Source organism: Halichoeres trimaculatus, unplaced genomic scaffold (genome assembly GCF_033239565.1).
Source record: "Halichoeres trimaculatus isolate MK-OKI-2021-1 unplaced genomic scaffold, fHalTri1.1 fHalTri1_scaffold_1, whole genome shotgun sequence".
Lineage (NCBI taxonomy): Eukaryota > Metazoa > Chordata > Actinopteri > Labriformes > Labridae > Halichoeres > Halichoeres trimaculatus.
The window spans coordinates 42,657,747-42,681,201 of NW_027437179.1; the positions used below are offsets into that span (position 1 = coordinate 42,657,747).

General features: G+C 41.7%; 1 protein-coding gene across 16 annotated transcripts in view; it reads left to right on the top strand.

The window, feature by feature from the left end:
• ptprt (protein tyrosine phosphatase receptor type T) overlaps window positions 1-23,455 on the top strand; it is a 486,185-nt gene that overhangs the window by 234,200 nt on the left and 228,530 nt on the right. The gene's annotated exons all lie outside the window — the stretch shown is intronic.

Genomic DNA, 23,455 nt, shown 5'->3' on the forward strand with positions numbered 1-23,455 from the left:
CGGGCAGGGCTTTTAGTGTGTGAGCGAGCATGTGTGTGTGTGTGCAGAATACACTGAACTTACTTTCAAAGAGAGTGTGTGACAGAGACAATCAGATATTAGGTGATGAGGAGTGTGTGTGAGGAAGCAGTGAAGCAGACAGTGAGTGTGTGAAGACAGGAGAGATGGAGCCGTGTCTGAGCGAGATGTATCCATGAGATCTTCATTAAATCCTGATCTGATGAGGAGATTATGGCACGTATGAAAATAAACCAGGATGACTTCCCCAGGACTTCCTCTGAGTCTGAACAGCTGCTGTAACCTGGATCTCCACTGACACGTTCAGCTGAAGGTCGCCACTTTACAGGGTCACTCCCAGCCCGGTGCTCTGAGACGTGTCTATAATGCGTAACGTTAGTGAATCCTGGTTCTGTCCTACCAGAGCTCATCTACCAACTCCAACCTCACCAAGCAGAGCTAACGTAACCTGGCTCTTCATTTTATTGATAGACTCTCAAGTTTGAACAGACCACTGCAGAATAACTGCTGACTGTGGGTTGGAGACAACATTAGCACAAACACATTAACCTGGGTTTTAGCCTTTAGCTCGTGTTTTAGCCATTAGCCTGTGGTTTAGCCTTTGGCCTGTGTTTTAGTCTGTAACTCCTGTATTAGCCTTTTGCCTGTGTCTTTGAGTCAACATTAGCACAAACAGATTAACCTGTGTTAGCCTTTTACTCTGTGGTCAAGCCTTGTGTTTGAGCCTTTATCTTGTGTTTCAGGCTTTACTTTATGTTTAAGTCTGAAGCCTTTGTTTTAGCCTTTAGCTCTTTTTTAGCCTGTGGCCCATGTTTTAGCATTAAGCCAGTGTTAAAACCTTTAGCTCGTTTTTCAGTCTTTGGCTATTTTTTTTGCTTGTAGCCCATGTTCAAGTCTTGAGCTCCTTTTTTTTAAACTGTAGACCATGTTTTCGCCATTAGGTTTTGTTTTAGCCTTTAGCACTTTTTTAATCGATAGGCCATGTTTTAATCTGTAGCTTGTGTTTAAGCTTCTAATTATTATTATTATTATTATTTTTAACTGTCAACTATATTTTAGCCTTTAGCTTGTTTTTAAGCCATTAGCTTGTTTTTAAGCCATAAGATTATTTTGCCATAAGATTTTTTTATTTATTTATTTATTTTTTTTAACTTAACACCATGTTAAAGCATTTAATCAGTGTTCAAACCTTTAGCTCGTTTTTTAGTCTTCAGCTTTTGTTTCGCTAGTAGCCCATGTTTAAGCCTTTAGCTCTTTTTTTTTTTTTTAACTGTAGGCCATGTTCTAGCCTTTAGCTTGTGTTTTGGCCTTTAGCTCTTTGTAAAACTGTCCACCATGTTTAAGCCTTAAGCTTTTTTTTTTTTTTTTTTCTTTTTTAGCATTTAGCTCTTTTTTAATCTTGACCATGTTTTAGTTTTTAGCTTGTGTTTTAGCCTTTAGCTCTTCTTAAAACTGTAGACCATGTTTAAGCCATTGGGTTTTGTTTTAGCCTTTAGCTCTTTTTTAATCGAAAGGCCATGTTTTAATCTGTAGCTTGTGTTTTGGCCTTTAGCTCTTTGTAAAACTGTCCACCATGTTTAAGCCATTGGCTTGTTTTTTAGCCTTAAGCTCTTTTTTTTTTTTTTAACTGTAGACCATGTTTTAGCCTTTAGCTTGTGCTCTATCTCTCTCCTGTTTCTGCTCTTCTGTCCTTTTTCTGTCTGACAGTTAGGCTCCAGTGTCCACCATCACTACAAAATTAATCACAGAAATCGTTTTCAGCAGAGAAAAACACAGATCTCTCTTCTTTTTACTAAACTTCATCAGCTGGTGTGGTGTTGTCATGGAGACTCAGACGTGCCCTAAATCAATCCGGTCTTGCTCGACTCGATCAGTAGCATTTTGAAATAATCTATGGAGCTGATAATCTGATGTTAAAGTGTGGATTAGGATCAGGCAGATATCTAGAAGAGACTTTTTCACTTTCAAACTTCTCACAGAGACTTTTGATAAAACTGAATCTTTGAGGAAGCTGTCGTTCAGTTTCCAAACAGCCTTTTCTGGCTCATCAAACTGGTCTTCAACTCATCTTTCAAGCCGACCCGTCTCCTAACTGAAGCTCATCTTCCTCTGAAATAATTGCCTCCATTTTCTCCGGAGCGTCCTCCGTGTACTACAGACCACTCAGAGAGATCTCAGAGACCTCGTTCAGACCTCATCCCGGAGCTTGAAACCCCCTCTGCCCGGTCTGTAAACCTCCTGGGACCGTCGTGAGGCTCACCTTGCTTTGTGTCGGTTTCATTAATGTGCGCTCCCTGCTCTCGGAGCGCCGTGGAGGCGGCGGGGCTCAGATTCATCTGTTAAACATATCAGAGAGTGGACACAAAGCGCGGCTATTAGAGATAATTACTATAATTACAGCTATTGACAGGATTAAAGGCATCATCTGGGACATCTAAAGGGCCTCTTGTTGTGTCCTTTCCTGCTCTGTTGTCCCCTTTTTTCCTCCCTCTGTGCTCCCTCCATCCTAAGGAGAGGAACCAGATGAATCAGACGAGGAGGAGTGGACGAGGAGATAAGACGTGGAAACAGAGTCTGAAGGAAACAGAGCTCATTGTGCTGCTGTAAAAAGTTGAATTAATTCAGTGTGCAAATACGATCACTTCATCTCCTGCATCCATTACGGTAATTGGAGCTAATTACAGGATTAAAGGAAACATCTGGGGGAGATCTGAAGGGACAAAGCCCCCTCTGCGCTCGCTCCCGCTCCGTCTATTCATGTGTAAAAGGATAAATGATGTTTGGGCCAAAGGACGGATGTGAGATGAAGAGCGGGATAGAAAGCCGCGGTGTGATTGTGTGTTTTCAGAGCGTTTGGAAATCTCTGTTTTCAGCTGTTTCCCTCAGTATGGAGCAACAAAACTTCTTCTCATATCACAAACAAACGAGAACAACAAAAGTGAGCCCCGCACCAGAGAATTATCATCCGTTATTATCATCCGTTAACTTTGTTTCTGGGCTGAGAATGAGCAGGTTTGACCTTATCTGGGATCCAACAGAAAGAGGTTTAGCAGGCGCTAAAGCTAATGCTCAACGTAACATATGGATCCATATCCGGACGGAGCCTTCTCTCCGTGCTCTGCGTTCATTTCGTCCGCATTTCTGCAGGTTTCCATGAAGCTTACCAATACAGACCAAATGGAGCAATACCACTAGGAACCACAGGGGGCAGTGTTGCTGTTACTACCTGATACGTAGCTTTAGTGAGACATGAAGAAGAAATAAAGATGGTGGAACTTTTGCGATGTATTTAACAGCCTCACCAACCACCACCTCCTAGAACGCTGCCTCTGTTTCTGTCTTTTCTGTTAGAGCTACATCAGCAACACCTCCTCCACAGTCTCCATGTTTGTTTCTGAGCTTGTTGCTGTCATAAACTTTGACTCTGGGCTGCTCCCCCTGGTGGAAGTATGTGAGCAGTGACGGTAACATGGTTTGAAAAGGACGTAAAGGAGGAGATATGGTCCTTTAGCATCATGTATCCCAAGATTTATTGCACATGAACACTGAAGATGATTCAAAAATTTAAAAAATTAAAAAAAAAAAAAAAAAAAAAAAAAAAAGGATAAAAAACGATTGAGTTGTTCGGGCTAATTTTCAGTAATCTATAGATGAGAAACACTCTTTTTTTAAATCTCAAAATTATGACAAACTTCTACGTTTAAAAACATCAATTTTATTACAAAAAAAAAAAAAAAAAACTTCTTTAGATTGATTTTAAAAAAATGAAATTCAAATAAAACAATTAATCAATTCAGTACTTTGAAAGAAGAGAAGCAGTTGAACTAAAACAGCTTCACTTGATACAAGTTTGAGATATATTTAAAATGTTGTTTTGCTGAACTCTGTTTTTGACGTGATTGTGGTTCCGTACTTTATCAATATAAATAATTAAATAACATATAAAGTAAAACAGTAAAAACAGTAGTGGTACAAAAACCCATCCTCTTTTAAAGGGGAGTTTTTGGTTTTCCTGTGTTTGAAAAGCCTGTAAAAACAAATTTGACCAGACCAGACCGTCTCAATCAAGTTCGGCCTTTGCAGTCTAGGCTGAGTCCTCTGAAGGCTGCAGCTTTCTGTTCTGACAAAAAAGAAAAGAAAGAAAAAAAAAATAAATGAATAAATAAAAGAAAAAAGAATTATGGTTCAATAACTTTTTTCTGGGCTGAGGACGAGCAGGTTTAGCCTCAGCATGATGGAAACTGCTTGTGTGCAGGAGCATAATCTGGGGCACGTCAGACTGAGGTTTAGCGGATGCTAAAGCTAATACTCAACGCTACATATGGATCTAGATATGGATGGAGCCTTCTGTTCATGCTCTGCGTTCATTTCACTGGTGTTTCTTTAAGTTTCCATAAAGATTACCGATACGGACCAAATGGAGCAATACCACTGGGAACCATAGGGGGCAGTGTTGCTGTTACTATCCAATACAGAGCTCTAGTAAAACACTTAAAAAACAACCGTGGAGGAACTTTTGTGTTGTATTAACAGCCTCACCAACCACCGCCTCCTCCAACGCTGGGCTGCTCCCCCTAGTGGATGTATCGGTTAACAGCAACATCAACATAAAGGACGCAAAGACGTATGAGAGCAGAAACGGTAACATGGTTTGAAAAAGACGTATAAGGAGGAGAAACGGACATTTAGCCTCACATATCCCAAGATTCATTGCACATAAACACTGAAGATGATGGACATGCTCCTGTTTTATCCAGTTGTGGAAGATTTCTGGCAACAATTGTGATTTTATTTCTGGAAAAAAAAACAGATAAAGTTTTATTTTACTATGGAATACCGGTAGTTAGGGTTAGTTTGAAATAATAAATAGATGAGAAACACTTTCTTTATGAATCTCCTCATTATGACAAACTTATTAGTTCATAAATGTAAACTTTATGAAAAAAAAAAAAAACTTCTACAAATTTGAGATATTGAAAATGTACAGTTTTGCTGAACTCTGTTTTTGACGTGATTGTGGTTTCATACTTTATCAATATGAATAAATAAATACATAATAAATAAATAACCTATAAAGTAAAACTGTAAAAATAGTCATAGTACAAAAACTTGTCCCATTTTAAAGGGGAGTTTTTGGTTTTCCTGTGTTTGAAAAAACCTGTCAAACCAAATTTGACCGTTTCAATCCAGATCAGCCTTTGCGGTCTACGCTGGCTGCGAAGGCCGGGTCCTCTGAAGGCTGCAGCTTTCAGCATCTGTGTGTGAGTTTCTTCCAGAGGAGGTGTGTGTCCATCAGTAGCGTTTACACACCAGGAGCAGGAGAATGAACCGTCTGCATGTAGACCTCTGGACTTTGTGTGTAATCACCCTTTAATGACTTAGCATCCCTCCCATGTTGGACCCCCTGCTGCTCCACCTGCCCTCTGTGAGCAGAGGCACACACACACACACACACACACACACACACACACACACACACACACACACACACACACACACACACGCAGGCTCTGCGACCTTGTCGATCCCGTCGTTGATTGGCTCATCAGACCGTTGCAGCGCTGCAGGTCCTCCGTGTTAGCGCGCTCGCCCCCCGCTGGTCGCAGAGGAGGTACTCCTGCCCCCCCCGCTGGCCCTCCAGACGCTGCTGCTAACTTTGATTAGACGGACGCAGTGAAGCGGGTGATCATGTGATCACAGTTTGATGGTTGAGCCAGGAAAAGTCAGAGATGTTGATAATGTTTCCTGAGCTGAGTGTTGGAAATCAGAGCTCAGGTCCAGACCTGTTCCTCAGACACTTTCACTGTATCTGTGAAACAATGATTTTAAGGTGGAATCTGGAGATAAATCAGACTCAGGGAGCTGTAGGATTTTGTTTTTTTTCACAGAAACTTTCACCATCACCTGTTTAAAAATAGAAAAAAACAATGATGAGGTACCAGAAAGTTTCTTTATACACAGGTTTTTTTTTTTTTTTTTTTTTTTTTGAAAACTAGAGGCTCAAGGTCTGGATCAGTGGTGTTGTAATGTAAGGTAATTTAAAGTTTTTCTGCTTGTTGGAGTTTTTGACTGATCAGTTTTTGAAACAGGAGGCTCTGATGGATGATCTGTAAACTACAGGGACCTAAAAAAAAAAAAATGCTGTTTGTCTCGACTGAGCGAGACGGCGCTTTGTTTTCTAAGATTAACTAAGAGGAAGCAAGAAAAACAGGGGTGTGCACAGGAGGGGGGCAGAAGGGTTGCCCCTGTTCTTGACCCAAAGGTAGAAAAACACAGTGTAAGAGCCCTTCTCTTAGGACCAAAATGCGCACTAAGGGGCCCTTTGAGGAGTCAAATGCACACTAAAGGGCCCTCTAAGGAGCCAAAAGTGCACTAAGGGGCCCTCTAAAGAGCCAAAAGTGCACTAAGGGGCCCTCTAAAGAGCCAAAAGTGCACTAAGGGGCCCTCTAAAGAGCCAAAAGTGCACTAAGGGGCCCTCTAAAGAGCCAAAAGTGCACTAAGGGGCCCTCTAATGAGCCAAAAGTGCACTAAGGGGCCCTTTGAGAGCCAAAAGTGCACTAAGGGGCCCTCTAAAGAGCCAAAAGTGCACTAAGGGACCCTTTGAGAGCCAAATGCGCACTAAGGGGCCCTCTGTGGAGCCAGACTGGTGCAAAATGGTTCTCTTGAGAGCCAAATGCGCACTAAGAGGCCCTCCTGGGTGCCAAACTGGCGCTAAAATATCCTCCTTGGAGTCAAATGTGCACTAAGGGGCCCTCTAAAGAGCCAGATGTGCTCTAAGGGGCCTTCCTAGGAGCCAAATGTGCAAAATGGCCCTATTAGTAGCCAAATTCACACTTAGGAGGCCTCCTGGGAGCCAAACCGGTGCTAAAATGTTTTCCTAGGAGCCAAACCTGCACCAAAGAGCCCTATCAGATGCTAAATGCAATCCAAAGAGACCAAAAAGATTTTACCTATCGGGGACTAATAAAGAATATTCTATTCTATTCTATTCTATTCTATTGGATCCTCCTCTGTAGGCCCCGGGCCCTCCAGCTGCTCTCTCTCCTGCAGCCTGACTCAGCCTGACTCGGGGAAATAAGAGTGTTGAGCTGACAGGCCTTGGAGCTGTTTAATCCAACACGCTGAGGGAGCGCTGTGGTACAGTGTGTGGATATTCTGATCAGACGTGTGTGAACGACTCTGCTCGCGTTCGGCCTTTAATCAATCACTGAAATCACTGCTGGCGTCCCGTCCGGCCTGTATTTCCCTGAGTCTCTCTGTTCCAGGCTGCTGGTCTCTGAGACGGAGACATGGAGTCGCTCTACTCCCTCCTCCTCCTCCTCCTCCTCCTCCTCCTCCTCCTCCTGGAGGATGATTGATTCTCATTAGGAGAGCTGCACACGCTGAGAGGATCTCACCATCGATTGTGTTTACTGTGAAAAACAATGAGCTGAAGACGTCTCCCAAATCTGACGGGGCATGTTCGCAGATAACAAAACAAGGATCATCTGATTTCCATCTTAACTCAGCCACTGGATAAAATGAAAGCATGTCGATATCCTCGGAGAAACTGGGACGTGTCAGAAAATACGCAGAATTTCAGGCTGTAGATTGATCTGGGTTTCTGTCAGAGCTGGTGCAGAGACAAAGCCACAAATATCTGAATAACATCAGGAAATCACCGTCTGTGGCTCTGATATGATTCAGTTTATATTTATCAGCTCGTGTGCATTATACCTGAATGTGCATTAATAAGTTATACTCAATGACATAAAGGTTCGTTTTTGTGTTAAAATCCTGCAGCTCATTCAGAGTTTCTGTCAGTGCTAAACACAGACACTCTGAGGGGAAGAAGCAAAATAAAAAAAGGCACATCCAGCCCGTTGTCCCAGCTGATTAGGGCTCAAAATTCAAGGTTTTCCAGGGGGCTTTCGCACATATTTGGCTCCAAGAGTGCATTAGGCTTCTAAAAGGGCACTTTAGTGCAGTATTGGCCCCTCGTTAAGGGCCTTATAGCATGCATTAGGCTTGTAAAAGGGAGCTTTGGCGCACATTTGGCTCCTAAGAAGGCTTCTAAGCAAACTTTTGGGTCCTTAGGGGGCCATGAAGTGCATGTTTGGCTCCTAAGAGGGCCCTTCAGCGCACATTTGGTTCCAAAGAGGGCCATTTAGCAGATGTGTGGCTCCTTATAGGGCCCCATTGAGCTCACGTTTGGCTCATAAGAGAGCCTATATGCGTGTATTTGTCCCCTGAGAAAGACCTTTGACTCACATTGACTCGTAAAAGTGCACTTAAGCGCACATTTGGTTTCTGAGAAGGCCCTTTAGAGGAGTTTTGGCTTCCTGTTAGGGGCCCTAAAGCACACATGTGGCTCCTAAGATGGCTTTTGAGCAAACTTTTGGGTTTTAAGAGGGCCCTAAAGTGCATGTTTGGCCCCTTAGAGGTCCCTTTAGCGCAAATTTGGTTCCCAAGAGGGTCGTTGAGCGGATGTTTGGCTCCTCAGAGGGCCTCTTGAGCTCATTTTGGCTTCTTAGAGAGCCTTTTTGTGTATATTTGGCCCCTAAGTGAGACCTATAGCACACAATTGGCTCATGAAAGTGCACATTAGCTCACATTTGGCCTCTTCAAAGGGCTCTGTAGCACACATTTGGCCCTAGAGAACCCTTTTGCGCATATTTGGCGCCTCAGAGGGCGCTTCAGAGCAGTTTTGGCTCCCTGTTAGGGGTGCCCTATAGCATGCATTTGGCTTTTATGGCCTTTTAATACATGTTTGGCTCCTAAGAGAGCCCTTTAGTGCACATTTGTTTCCCAAGGAGACCGTTGAGCAGATCTTTGGCTAATAAGAGGGCCCCTTGAGCTCATTTTTAGCTACTAAGAGAGCCTTTATGTGTGTATTTGTCCCCCAAGAGAGGCCTTTAGCACACTTTTGGCTCATGAAAGTGCTTAAAAGGCCCTTAAATGCATGTTTGGCACCCAAAAGGACACTTAGGCACACATTTGGCCCCAAAAGAAACCCTTTTGTGCATATTTGGCTCCTACGAGGGCCCCTTTAGTGCAGTTTTGCCCCCCTGTGAGGGCCCTATAGCATGCATTTGGCTTCTAAGAAGGCTTTTAAACAAACCTTGGGTCTTTAGAGGGCCCTATAGCGCACGTTTGGTTCCCAAGAGGGCCATTTAGCAGATGTTTGGCTAATAAGAGGGCCCTGTTGAGCCCATTTTTGGCTCCTGAGAGAGACCTTCAGCTCACATTTGGCTCCTAAGAAGACTTTTAAGTAACGTTTTGGAATCTGTGAGGGCCCTTCAACTCACGTTTTGCACCTCAAAGGGCCTTTTAGTGCACGTTTGGCTCCTTAGAGGACTCTTTGCACACTATTTTAGAGTCTTTGGCGCACTAGAGGGCACTTAACGTATGTTTTTCCACCATTTGGCCATGAAAGGGGGCAACCACCCCCTTTTGCCCCCCTCCTGTTCACACCCCTGGTTATTTTGCTCCTTCTTTGTTTATCCTAAATAACAAAGACAGCGTCACGTCTCAGCAGAGACAAACTGTTCACTGACAGCAGCCTGTTAGCAGGTCTGACCTTATTCTGAAGCTCACACACACACACACACTGCTGCTGGAGTGTGTTTGGTGTGTGTATGAGTGTGTGTTTAGCACACATTAGCTGAAGAGCAGATGGAAAGACAAGCAAACGTCGCTGGTTACAAACACAAACAGGAGAAGTCAGTTTAACAGATCTAACACTGAGACCAGAGAGCACAGACTCTTCCTCCTCCTCCTCCTCTTCCTCCTCCTCTTCCTCTTCTTCCTCTCTGGATTGTTTTCTCTTCTGTCAATAAAGGACTAAATTTAGAGCTAGTCCTTGAGCCTCTGACCCGTTCACTCTGTCGCTGCCCTGTGGCCTGCAGGAGATGTGCTGGTATCTGTTACCCCTGAGTGTCTGTGGCTTTGTTTACAGCGATGCAGCTCTGACTTCTTTCTGCATCTTTAATGTTGATGCTGAAGAGCAGAGTTTAAGTTTTCAGAGTCAGGCTGTCAGGGTTTTTTTTTAAGCCTTAGACTCAGAGTTCGCTCTTCTCTTCTCTTTCCTTTTAGCTCCTGATTTTCTGCTCACAGCGGGAGCTCACTGCACCGCCGCTGACATCAAAGAGGAGCTCACAGATAATTTACAGAGAAAGGAAATGTGTGCATGAGTTTGCTAGATTGTGCAAGAAATGCTGGTTAGGGTTGGGAACTGGTTCGTTTTTGGAACCGTAAACACATTTACAAGATTCATGAAGCTGATTCCTGAGAGTGACGTTGACGTTTTTTGAGGATCAAACTGTAAGAAAAAAAAAGAGGAAAAGACTGAAACAGCTGAGAAAATCCAGACAGTTTAAAAGAAGTGGCTAATTTCTGAGTCACAGGAGCCGAAGGTGCTCGTTGACTGCTTGCTCTAAAAGAGCGCCCTCTAGCATGTTTGGCTCCTAAGGGGGCCCTTTTGCAGAAATTGGGCTAGCAAGAAAAGGGCACTTACGCTGGTGTTTGGTGATCCTCTCCTGGTCCATGTTGGGCTGTAAAACCTCAGACCTGTCAACTCCTGGTCTGGCTCTTCTCATTGTGTCCGTTTGTTGTTGTAGTCAAGATAAAAAACATCTGGTTTGGACAGGCTTTCTTTTGTTTTGAAAGTCTCTGGGTGTTTTTACAGTGGTTTCTGTACACAACTTCCTGTCCCGCTAGATTGATGAGTCACAGCTACAGCACCCAACAAAAACTAGACTCTTGCTGGAACTGGGATACAGAAAGTTACAGAGCGGAGCTAGTGTCAAAAAGCCTGGATTGTGAACAGAAATGTTAATGAACACAGAAATTTATGGTTTGGAAATAATTTAATATACAATTTAATTCAATTTGATTAAACTTCATTCAGTTTGATTTATTTTAATTTATTAACTTGTTTTTTTTTTATTTAATATAATATTGATTATGTAATTATTTAATTTGATATTTAATTTGGTTTAATTTAATTTAACTTAAGTCGATTTAATTTACTTTAATTTAACTTAGTTTAATTTAATTTAAAATAAAATGTATTTATGTAATTATTTTATAATTTGATAATTTAATTTAGTTTAATTTTATTTAATTAAACTTAAGTCAATTTAATTTATTTTAATTTATTAACTTAGTTTATTTAAATTTAATATTATATTTATTTACGTAATTATTAAATAATTTAATATTTTTATGTAGTTTAATTTAATTTAATCGTACTTAAGTCAATTTGATGTAGTCTAATTTGATATTATATAATATTTATTTATGTAATTATTTAATATTTTAATAATTTAATTAGGTTTAATTTTATTTAATTTAACATAAGAAAATTTAATTTAATATAATTTGATTTATTTAGTTTAATTTAATTCAATATATTATTTATTTATGTAATTATTTAATAATTCAATTAATTTTATTAAATATAGTTATTTTATTTTATCTTATTTCATAATATGTATTATAATAATTTAATTTAATGGAGGTAAAAAGGGGCAATAGTTGTGAAACAAAAAAATAAATAAATAAATAAAAAGAAGCAGCTGAAGGATGACTCTGTTGTTGAAGTCACTGCAACGATAAACTAAGGTTCAAACTGCACTGGGCAAAGAGGAACCCAGCTATGGACCTGAGCCCGTTAAAGGTGGACTGAAACTGTGCTCTGATGAATCAGAATCTGACACTCTTCTTGGAAACCAGGGACACTGAGTCCTCGGCTCGGGCCTTAAAGGAGACGGAGCACCTGGCTTGGTCTCAGCATCCCTGATGGTCTAGGGTCCAGAAGAGTCCATGACATGGGGCCCTTACACTCCTGTGAAGACTCCATTAAAGCTGAAAAACATCCACAGGTTCAGGAGCAACACACACTGCCCCCCAGGGTCCAGGTCCAGGTCCCTCAAAACAAGTCCAAATCAAACCTGGCTAAGCTGGTCTGTCTGAAAGTAGTCAAAGAGGAGAGGATTACACACACACACACACACACACACACACACACACACACACACACACACACACACACACACACACACACACACACACACACACACGAGAGGGTAATTGACAGAGAGGATTATCCATCCAGACCCCTACTCCTGATCTCTGAATGTTGCCCACACACACACACACACACACACACACACACACACACACACACACACACACACACACACACACACACACTCAGAGGATTAAACCCATTCACTAATCTCTCCAGCACCACAATTTCCTGCTCTGCAGCCAATCACGGCTCTTCCAGCCTCCCTCCAGCCAATCACACGTCTCCAGGGATCCTCCCAGACCTGAACTCAGGAACCGGCTCCTCAGCCCGGTTATTCCTCCCTGACGTCTCCACCTGTCAGAGATTCATTTCCATCTTTTAATATTTCCTGGTCTTATGAGCTCCGTGCTGAGGCCTCCTCCTTTCATCTCTTTGTTTTCCTGTGTTATTAGCCCGGCTGCCGACCCGCTCCCCGCTCCCCGCTCCCCACTCCCCGCTCAGCGCTCGCCGCTTTGGGAAGAGGGAGAAATCTAATATCAGCAAACGTTAAAACCAGAGGAAATCAACCGTAATGAAAACCAGTTTGGACTCTGCTGGTTTGAGAATCCACCCTTCGGTTTGTTGCTGCACCTTCACAGTTTAATGACTGTAAAAATCTAGAGTTGTCTTTGTTTATCAGAATAAAAGCAGCTGTGTCAGGGGAAATTATTACACATTTCAACTGTTATCACCAGACTCCACATCCCAAAGGATCAACCAGCATCAATAAATGATTTCCTTAATGCAAACAGATATCTTTGACACTTTTGGAGCATTTTATTTTTTATTTTTCATCCCTGAACCTTGTATAAATGGTATAAATGGGCTCTCATGATGAGCAGGGATGCAGAATCTGACGTGTATCAGCACCAGTTTAACTCCAAAGTCAAACAGATCCAGGTCTAGTCTTTGGACGTAGCTCATCGTCATCAGTTGCTATTAAGACTCAATCTTTGACTCAACCAAGCTTTGTTTATGTTCGGATGAGGTGAAGAGGCGGGCCTTAGGTTGTGATAACTCCTCCCCTTTTCAGAATCTGCTGATAAATTTCCACCAAGTGGTCCGGTTTGGATCAGTACAGTTTGGTACGGGTTGGATGAACGATGAAGACATCCAGCAATTTGTCTTCTTTGTGATTCTTTCCACCAATCAGCAGACTGCAGTGTTTCTAGCTCCGCCTTCTGGGGTTGGATTGGTACCCAAACAGAGGGGTACCAAAAAGTGGGATGGTTCAGGTCAGTAATTTGGGGACTTGTCCTGGTTTTAGTCAAAGGAAACTCCACAAAATTCGTGGAGTACTGAGACAAACTGAACTGAACTGCTTGGTGTAAACTGGGGCTTTTGAATAGCTGTGAATGTAGTTTCTGCTGTTTATAGAGGTAGCATCTAGTGGACACTTCAGGAACTGCATCTCATTTATTTATTCATTTATTTAATTATTTTAGCTCAACCTTTATTTAACCAGTAAAAAGACTTCTCCTTTAAGAACCTCTTTACCTAGCCAACAAAGCAGCAACACAGTTACATTTTTATCAGACACAAACACACATGATGACCCAACACAACATAACATGTAAACATGACAAACACCTCCAGGATCCAAAAACATCATTCAACCAACCTCTGTGTGTTTTATAAGCCTAAGTCCTCCTGCAAAGGACATTTAAATTAAAATAAATGAATAAATATATAAATAAATAAAATTAAAATAAATAAATAAAAGAAAAAATAAAAGAAAAATAAATAAATACAAGAAATATGAATAACAAAATTAATAAAATAAATTAATTAGAAAATAAATACATAAATAAATAAAAGAAAAAATAAATACATACATACTAAATAAATAAATAAAGAAAGAAAGAAAGAAAGAAAGAAAGAAAGAAAGAAAGAAAGGAAGAAAGAAAGAAAGAAAGAAAGAAAAAAATAATAACTCAATAAATTAATAATTAAATATATAAAAGAAAAAAACATAAATGAATAAAAATTGTGAAAAGAACTAATTGAAGCATGCTACTTTTAACTGAGACAATCATGGAAAAATCAGAAACTGAAACACTTTTTTTTTTTCTGCCCGGTCTCAGGAGGTGTAGATAATAAATTAAAGGGGACCCAGGACCGAACCTTGAGGCACACCTCAGCATCAGCTTCACATTTCACTTTTTAAAAACTACTGAAAACATTTTTAAAGCATTTCTATTGATGAAAACATCAGTATGTTAACATTTAACAACTGCAGGGGCTGAAAACTCACAGAAAATGAAAAAAGAAAGAGAATTGATCTGTTTTTGATGGATTAATGCACGGGCCCAGTTTCCCTGGATCTTTCTTCCTCTGCAGCTCCTCCTGTTTGGATGTCTGATGTTTTTCTCTTCCCCTGTTTCCCTGAAAAACCAACAGAGCTGAAATAAAAAATGAACTGGGTGAACTTTGCAAACCTTTAAAGCTTAAACAGAACCTCACCGTTCAAGGCTGCAGAGCTCTGGATTTGAGTTTGTTTATTAAGACCTCAGAGGTCGACTGATTTGGTATAAAGACGTGTTTGAATTTATCTGTGAAGACTTCTCGTCTGGAGTGACAGACGCTCGATGAATGGAGCCCAAACGAGGACAAAAGATGCTTCCTGCGTCTTAGCTTTTAACATTAGCGTGCGAGCTGCAGCGGCGTGTGTGTGTGTGTGTCCTACATCAGCACCACCAGGGAGAGCGCTCTCTCTGTCACCCGTCGTCACGCGGCTGGCAGGAAGTTGCCGTGTTGCTGTCAAACAGACTTCACTCTGTGCCGATTCCAACCGTTTCCTGTCAAACTGTCACCGCCGGCAGATTTTCAGGAGAGATTTCAGAGCTTCGCCTGTGATCCTCCTCTTCCACGCTGAACCTGGCGTCTGCTTTTCACGCCTTTCTGTGGGAGGTGTTGATTTTAACCTTTAGTCCTGTTCCTGAAAAACTCCTTCCTGTAGAGTCTGATGAGGAGGTTCAGGCCTTTGTTGGAGACGGACAGCCGGCTCATTTGTGACGCTCAGATTATTGTTGCTCTGCTCCGTCTCTCGTGTGTCTTTATCTCAGAGAGAACAATACGGCGAGCTGGACATCTTATCGGATATATTTAGTCCTTCTGTCTCCTCCTCTCCGGCTTCTGTTTGCTTATCACGAGCCGATGACAACAATTGAAGCAGCACGTTGGTGAAATATTATCAGACTATTGTCTGCAGCTTTCTCCGTCCCTGTTTAGCTTATCTGCTCAGGACAATGGGACAGGAGAGGAATCAAAGATCTCATTCTGAGAGTCTGGATGCATCAGCGTTAGCATGTGCATCACTGTGCATGTCCACGTTTCTCCAGGATTTGGACTATAGCATGTTTAGATCGGTGTGTCCTCGTGTGTTTGAGGTGATCTTGGTTAAAGTGGCCTAAACTTGCAAGAAACCACCATCCTTTCGTGGGCGAAGGCTACATAACCCCAGCTTTAGAGACCCAGACCAGGGATCTGCAGCCTTTACTTTTAAAGGAGCCATTTTTCCTCAGCTTACTGGGGTTAAGTCATACAGGGGCCACAAAATCTACTTTATCTTCACAATAAAAACCATAAAGTTAGACTCTAGGAAATAATTATATAAATCAAAGGGTTTTTTGGATCTAGTAAATTGTATATGTATTTTTTTTCCAATACATTTGAAAGTATTTAAGAAAAAACAAAATAAGAAAACACAAAAAATAATAATAATAATAATTTTCAAAATAAAATTAAAATTAAAAAAAAATCACAAATTAAAAATGACATGGGAAAAATTTGCAAAAATTTCCAAGATTTTTAAAATTAAAACAAAAATTGCATAAATTGAAAAAAAAAAATAATAAATAGAAAAAGTATTCAGAATATGTGCAAAAATTTGTAAAATAAAATAGAAATAAATTTGCTAATATTTTATTTAATAAAACAAGAAATCACAAATTGTAAAGTGTTGCATTGTAAGTAGTATTGCAAAAAAAAAAAAAAATCAAAAAAGTTTTCAAATAAAAAAAAAAACAATAAATCTGCTTAATTAAAAAATGAAATGTAAAAAAAAAATTCAAAAATTTTAGACAGATTTTTTGAAAACATTCTTGAATTTGATAAAATATTGTTTAAATTGCTTTAACAATGTTTTCTTTTTCTTTTTTTTTTTTGCTAATGTCTTGTCACATATCCAGCATGAATATTAACTCAGCACGTTGTCAGTTAAATGAATCCATCCACAGAGAATTAAAATCAGTATTTTCTTCCAGATGAGTCTTTTTGTAGATGTAGTTATCTTCCCAGGGCTGTAAAACTTGAGGTTAGCCACAGGTGCATGGAAAGTTGGTGGGCTGTTGATGTTGTAGGAGGTGAAGTAGAGCGGTGGCAGGCTTTATTGACAGATGGGATGAAGATTTAGTTCAACTAAATGTTAACACAGGATTTTATTTAGTGTCAGACATTTATTTAAAATTCTTTATTTCAATAATATTTTTAAAGCTTCAAGGAGCCACTGCAGAGGAGTCAAAGAGCCACATGAGGCTCCAGAGCTGACCCAGAATCTGACATTTTAAAGCCCGTGAGACGGAGAGCAGCTCGTCTCCTTTCTAAAAACAGAAACGCAGGAATTGAAGACAACAGACGCCTCCTTAGTTTCAGGGCGAGGCAGGAGAGGAAGAGGAGAAGAGAGGAGTTTTTATCCTGGTGTCATCACAACCACGATAAAAGTCTGACTAAATGTCATCCTGTCGTGGCTCCACAACGGCAAGCTGTTTTTTCTGCTGAGGTAGGAGGCTGGAGTGCAGGTGGAGGTGCTGAGAGGAGGGAGTGTGTGTGGAAAGAGTGGGGATGTCATCACCCTGAGGAAGAGGAAGTTCTTCATCCTGTGTTTAGAGTTGTGAATACATTGTCAGGTCTTTCTTTCAGAGCAGCGTGGAGCTGCAGAGGAGGCTCAGAGTCGCTGCCGTCGTTCCTCAGATGCTGCATAATGGTCGGGGAAATGGATTGTGATGGCAGAGCTTTCACTTTCTGCAGGTGCATTCACAGCCGGGCTCCCCTCTGCTGTCGTTACGAGTGTTTGCGATGTTTCAGGAGGCGAGGAGAGCGGATTGCAGCTTGGAGTCTGAACTGTTTCTGATTGAACTCTGGGGGAAAAAGAGGAATTCAGGAGCGTAAAACTTTACAGTTTGATGGTTTGAAGTGTTGGCTGTCTGTTAATGAGATCGCTGAGCTTCCAGCTCCTCCCACTGTGACATTTAAAGCTGTGGTTTATGAATTTCACTTTACAAGAGAAAGCTACAGGACATCACTCTCCTTTCTGCAAACTAAAACACACCAACAGAGGGAGGATTGGGCATTTTTAACCCTTGTTTTATGTTGAAAAAAAAATGACATTGATTATGTTGCGGGTCATTTTGACCCAAACTTTCCCCCCTTTACGAACAAGCTCCGTAAGACCCCGCCTCCCCCGCTGAAAAACACAATTTACTCCTATAGACGCAATCGATCTGACATCTATAGACAAACACGAACATTTTAAAGTTCCCATCTCCTGCTCCTTTCCTGCAGTTTAATCTGGATCATTGATGTCTTCATGAAATGGTAGGAACATGTTTTGGTCCAAAAAGCCAATAAATCAAGCACAGCAGCATTGTTTCCAGGCTCTCATAGCCCCTCTGTTCAGAACGCTCTGATTTAGTGGGCGTGGCCTTCATATGTAAATGAGCCACCGCTGATACCGCCCCGCTCTTCCACGTCACTGAGAGCGGCGCCACGAGCTCCGAGTGCACAATGTTTAGAAAACAGAGAAGCTGGTTTACCGTAACATTACAGGCTAAAACAACAGGCTAACTGCAGCTAAAGTTAGCATCCTGAAGCTAACACAGAGACAGGGGGGACACTGAGGAAAAGCTCTTCCATCTGCTCCACAGCACACAGCATTTAAAATACTCACATTTCCAGGGTCCCAGGTTTGTTGGAGGATGGTTGGTAATGCGCCTGGATTCAGGACCAGTCTATTGGCTAGCCCTCTGTTGGACTGTCCAAAGTTGGAAAAGCAGTCGGCCGTGAAGTGACTAGCACACACATGCTCAGTTTTACTGAGTGTAGCTGGAACATTTCCTGATAAATGAACTCTAGACACTTAGTCTGTCTTCTTCTGAGATGGGAAGCTTGAGCATGGAGCCGTGTGGCTGTTTACAGCCAAAAACAGAGCAGTGATGGCTCTGACTTGCTCATGATTGGTCAAAAAAGGGAATTGCTGACGTCAGCAAATCCCCAAAATCCAAACAGCTTGTTTTAGGTCAGGATTTAACATTAACAAGCTCTACTAAGAACAGGTTTGGTCATTAAATATCACATTTTGTGGGCTGGGAGGAAAGACAAAGACCCACAAATTTCACTAAAAGACTAAATAAAGTGATTTTTGCATAATATGGGACCTTTAATATTGGCCAGCTGAAAAAAAAGTGAATTTACAAATCTTCTCCTTTGTGTTTTCATTGGATCAGTCATGCTCTACAGATTTGTAAAGTCCTAGAATTCAGATTCTTATTAAGGACATTAAGCAGATATGAGTTTAAAATGCGATTAATTCGATTAATTAATCACAAATCCTGTAATTAATTAGATTATTTTTTTTAATCGCCTGACAGCACTTGTAATTCTTGCATTTGACACAAGAGATACTGGTTTTAAGGACCTGTCAGAAAGGACAGACCTGGGACCCTGGGGGCCCAAACCTGGCCAAAGTGGCCTCCTGGTGGACAAACATACTAAACTGCTCCTTAACTGGCTGAAACACAATAAACTGTATTTTCTGTGGATAATGATTTTCATCTGATGGAGAAACAACAACCGACTCGTCCTCTAAATCCTCCTAAATGAGCTCCTCATGATAAGCTACATGCTACGTGGTGCTTCCTCCTTTACTTGTGAGTCATTCGGTTAGTTTTGAGGCCGTTTCGTACGTTTCAGGTGCAGGAAAAGTGCTGCTACCACAGCAAACCTCAAGTTTCAGGGCCTCTCTCATCAAGACTAACCCACCAAGTGATATTTCCCAGAGGACAAAGTGACACCACTAAACAAAAGGCTCTAAAAAAGAAGCTACAGCTCATAAACTGAAGTAAGGCGACGTGAGAAACGGCCTCGCAGATGAGACGGAGGATGTTTTAGCGTCCCTGGCTCCCTGAGAGATAAAGAACAGATATTTACAGGCTGTAAGTGAACAGACTCTTTCATTTAAAGCGCTCTAATCTGCTCTGGATGAGAGCTCCGACTAAACGCTGTTAGAGCAAAGAGGTAGTAAACAATTGGAGACTCCACTCGAGTGAATTGTAGCAACATAAACCAAAGCAGAAAGAACAAACAGCTCACACAGCTCCTCCTTAATTCAACAGGACGGCGCGGCGGTGAGACAGTGAGGAGTGAGGCTGCAGCATATTTTCTAATAAAACAAACGGCACGGCGCGGGAGGAAGAATGGAAAATGACAAAACTGAATTGAAATAGCATTTCCACCGCAGCGATCCCACGACGGAGACTCATAAACATTGTTTGCTTCTATAAAACTTGGCTGCAGCTCAAAACGCTGCACACACACACACACACACACACTGCAAACACTCACACACTGCAGCTGCTGTGTGTGTGTTTGATGAAGAGGCCTGCGTGGTAACAGCTACACCTTTAATACTCAGCTACATAAATCTTCAGCTCAGGCAAAGGAACGCAGCGCTGGGTGCAAACACAGGCTCATATTAACAGATGCAGAAACAGCTGCTGGGGCACAGCGGAGCCGCTAGCGTTAGCATGAGGAGCCATTTCTAAAGGCTTCACATGGATCATTAGTCTGTGTGTGCCATGGTGTTAAAACAAACACACTATTATTTAACTCAGAGTTATTACAGGTAAACACAAAAACTCTGAAAGGGTCAAACAAAGTCCAACAAGGTAGAGTTTGCACAAATTAGTTGAGTGATTAGTCAGTTGGTCGATTGGTTGGTTGGTTGATGATGGATTGTTTGGTGGGTTTGTTGGTCACTCGGTTGATGGGTCAGTCAGATGGTCGACTGGTTGTTTGGTTGGTAGTTTGGTTGGTCAGTTGAGTGTTGATTGGTTGGGTGATTGGATGGCTGATTGATTGGTTGGTTGAGTGTTGATTGGTTGGGTGATTGGATGGCTGATTGATTGGTCAGTTGAGTGTTGATTGGTTGGGTGATTGGATGGCTGATTGATTGGTTGGTTGGGTGTTGATTGGTTGTATGATTGGTTGGTTTTGCTGGTTGGTTGGTCACTCAGTTGGTTGGCTGGTTGGTTAGTTTATTCATAGTTGCTTGATTGTTGATTGGTTGATTGTTTAGTTGGTTGGCTGGTTGATGGTTGGTCGATTTGGTTGGTTGGTTTGTTGGTTGGTTGGTCGGTCGATTTGGTTGGTTGATTGGTTGGCTGGTCTGGTTGATTCAGAGTTGATTGGTTAGTTGGTTGATTGGTTAGTTGGTTGGTTGGTTGGTTGATGGTTGGTGGATTTGGTTGGTTGGTTAGTTGGATGGTTGGTTGATTGAAAGTTGGTTGGTTGTTTTTTTTTGGTTGGTTGGTTGGTTGGTTGATGGTTGGTTGGTTTGGTTGGTTGGTTTGTTGGATGTTTGGTTGATTGAAAGTTGGTTGGATGTTTTTTTTGGTTGGCTGGTTGGTTGGCTGGTTGGTTGGCTGGTTGATTGAGAGTTCACTGATGATGTTTGGTTGGTTGTTTGTTTGGTTGTTTGACTGGTTGGTTGATTGGTTTGTTGTTTGGTTTGATTTCGGCCTGTCTGTACTAAGAGTTAAAGATGCTGTCTCTTTAAGGTGCCACCTTCCCTCTGATTGGCCAGCCCTCGAGAGGTCGGGGCTATTGTCAGACCTTGTTGTTTGAGTCTAATTGGGAGATCCTCGTCTGTGATGGCCTCATGATTTCAGTGAGTCTGATAAAGATCTGGCTCTTCCTTTAATAACAGTGTTTTGATCAGTTACAGTTTCAGGGTTTTTAACAGTTTATTCCTCGATGGGACACCCAGACCCCCTCTTAAAAGCACATCTCTTTTTGGTTCCCTTGGGTTTTTAGCCAATCAAGAAGTTTTTTAACCTCTCTTTATTTCAAACCCTCTCCAGCTTCCTCCCTCATGTTTCCATACATCATGTCACTGAAAGCATCAGACATTAGTGAGAAGTTTCTCCTCCTCTTCCCTGACTGCTCTCTCCCCTGGCAGGAAGCAGACGGATGACTAAACGGCGCTCAGATTGAGAACCTTGGGAGGAAACCTTTAGCAGAGCGCGGCTGTCGGTGTAAAGTCTCCCAGAGTTCACCCAGCTGGCTGAATAAAACATGTTAAATCAATATCTATTTATACAGACTGGGACTGAGGGGCTGGAACAATAAAACACGCTGTTTCATCCACGCTGCAGTCTGAGTTCGCACATCGATAGCTGTTATTTTATTACTCATGAATGTCTCTCTGTGTTTTTACGGCCTCTTCTCTTCCTTTGCTTTATTATTCTCTCCATCCCGATATTTTCTTCTTTTTTCCTCCTTCTCCTTATTCCATCTGTGTCCTCCTCTCCTGATCCGCTCAGCCCGTCCCTGCTCCTCCTCTGAAGGAGGAGTCTGGCTCATTAACCTCAGGTGTACTGCCTCCTTTCCTCTCCTTTAATCACCCCCCTCCCTCTTTTCTCTCCCCCTGTATTTGATGCTCCTGAATCGGTGGAGCCATAAAGCTCAGGTTGTTTTATTGGCCAATGAAAAGGCAGGCGCACAGCGGGGCAGTGCATCTTGGGTAATAGAGTGTGCGTCTGTGGGGGATAACTCACGGGAAGGGAAGGCGCTTCGTGTGAGTGTGTGTGATTGAATTTGGGATGGAGGAAGTGAGAGTATGAGGCGAAGAGAGGACGGAGGAGGGAAATGAAGTTAGAGATGAGCCAGAAGAAAAAGACGGAGAGAAGAAAGAACGTGAAGAGGAAGAAGGAAAGATTTTAAAGCTGGAAAAACTGTGTTCTGTGTTTCCTGTGTTTGTCTTTGGTTCCTGTTCCTCGTGGTTCTGGTTCGGTTCGTGTCACGTTTTGGTCTTTTTGTGATTATTCTTAGTGTTTCAGATGTATTTAGTCTCTGTCTTGTGTTTCCCTCCTGTTGATTGCTCCTCATGTGTTTCACCTGTGTCTTATTGCACACCTGTGCTTGATTACTCCCTGTGTCTATTGAGTCTCTGTTGCTTGGGTTTTTTGCCAGTTCATTGTTGCTGTTGCTGCCTCGTGTTTCCTTGAGCTCCTTGGTAAGTTTATTTTGTGTTTTTTTTTTGTTTTTTTTTGTGTAAGTTTTTCAGTTTTGTCTTTTATAACAGTTTCTGGTTTAGGGTGTTGTATTCTTTAAGTTGTCTGGATTTTTTGACACAAGAGGCAGATTTGTGTGTTTTTAGTTCAGCACACTCTTTGGCTCCTTAGAGGACACTTTAGGGCCTGTTAAGCCTCAGAAAAAGCACTTCAGCATGCGTTTTGGTTGCATAGAGGGCGCTCTCAGCACTTCAGGGCACGTTTAGGCTTCCAAGAGGAGACTTTAGGGTGTTTTTTTTGTTTCCAAAGATGAAAAAGTTTAGCGTGCTCCTATCCTCAGAGGCCACTTCAGTGTAGATTTAGGCTCCAAAAAGGGAACTTCAGGGTGTTTTAGGCTCTAAAGAGCGGGCCTGTAATGACACATTATGTAATAACACCCCAATATGTAATAATATACTAAGTTTTCTCTTCATTATGTAAAAATCTACCATATCTTTTAACAAAATTCTAGAACGCAATATGTAATTAACTTTGGCGCATTATGTAACAAGTTCTTACTTGTTACAGGAACCCACATTTTGTAATAAATGATGCAATATGTAAGAACTTGTTATATAACGCAGTATTATTACGTAACAACGTTAAACGTTATTACATACTTTGGCGTTACAGGTCCTTTGGGGGTTTCTGCCTCCAAAGAGGGCACTTTAGTCTGTGTTTAGGCTTCAGAAAAGAACACTTTATGACGCTTCAGGCTGTAAAGAAGGCACTTTAAGCTCTTTGGGTCATGTCTTGGCTCTTTAGAGGAAACTTTTGTGCACTTTCTGCCTTCTAAGAGCTCAACTTTATGGTTTATAGGTTCCAAAAAGAGCACTTTGGGGCACTGCAAGCTATTAAGAGGGCACTTTGGCAACTTTAGGATAGGCTTTCGCTCCAAAAAAGGCACTTTGGGCATTTTAGGACATGTTTAGGCTCCAAAAAGGGGCACTCTATGGTGTTTCGAGCTCTGCAGAGGGCACTTTTGGCACTCTGGGGCATGTTGTGTCCTTTAAAAAATTGCACTCCGGGCACTTTAGATTGTGTTAAGGTTTCAAAG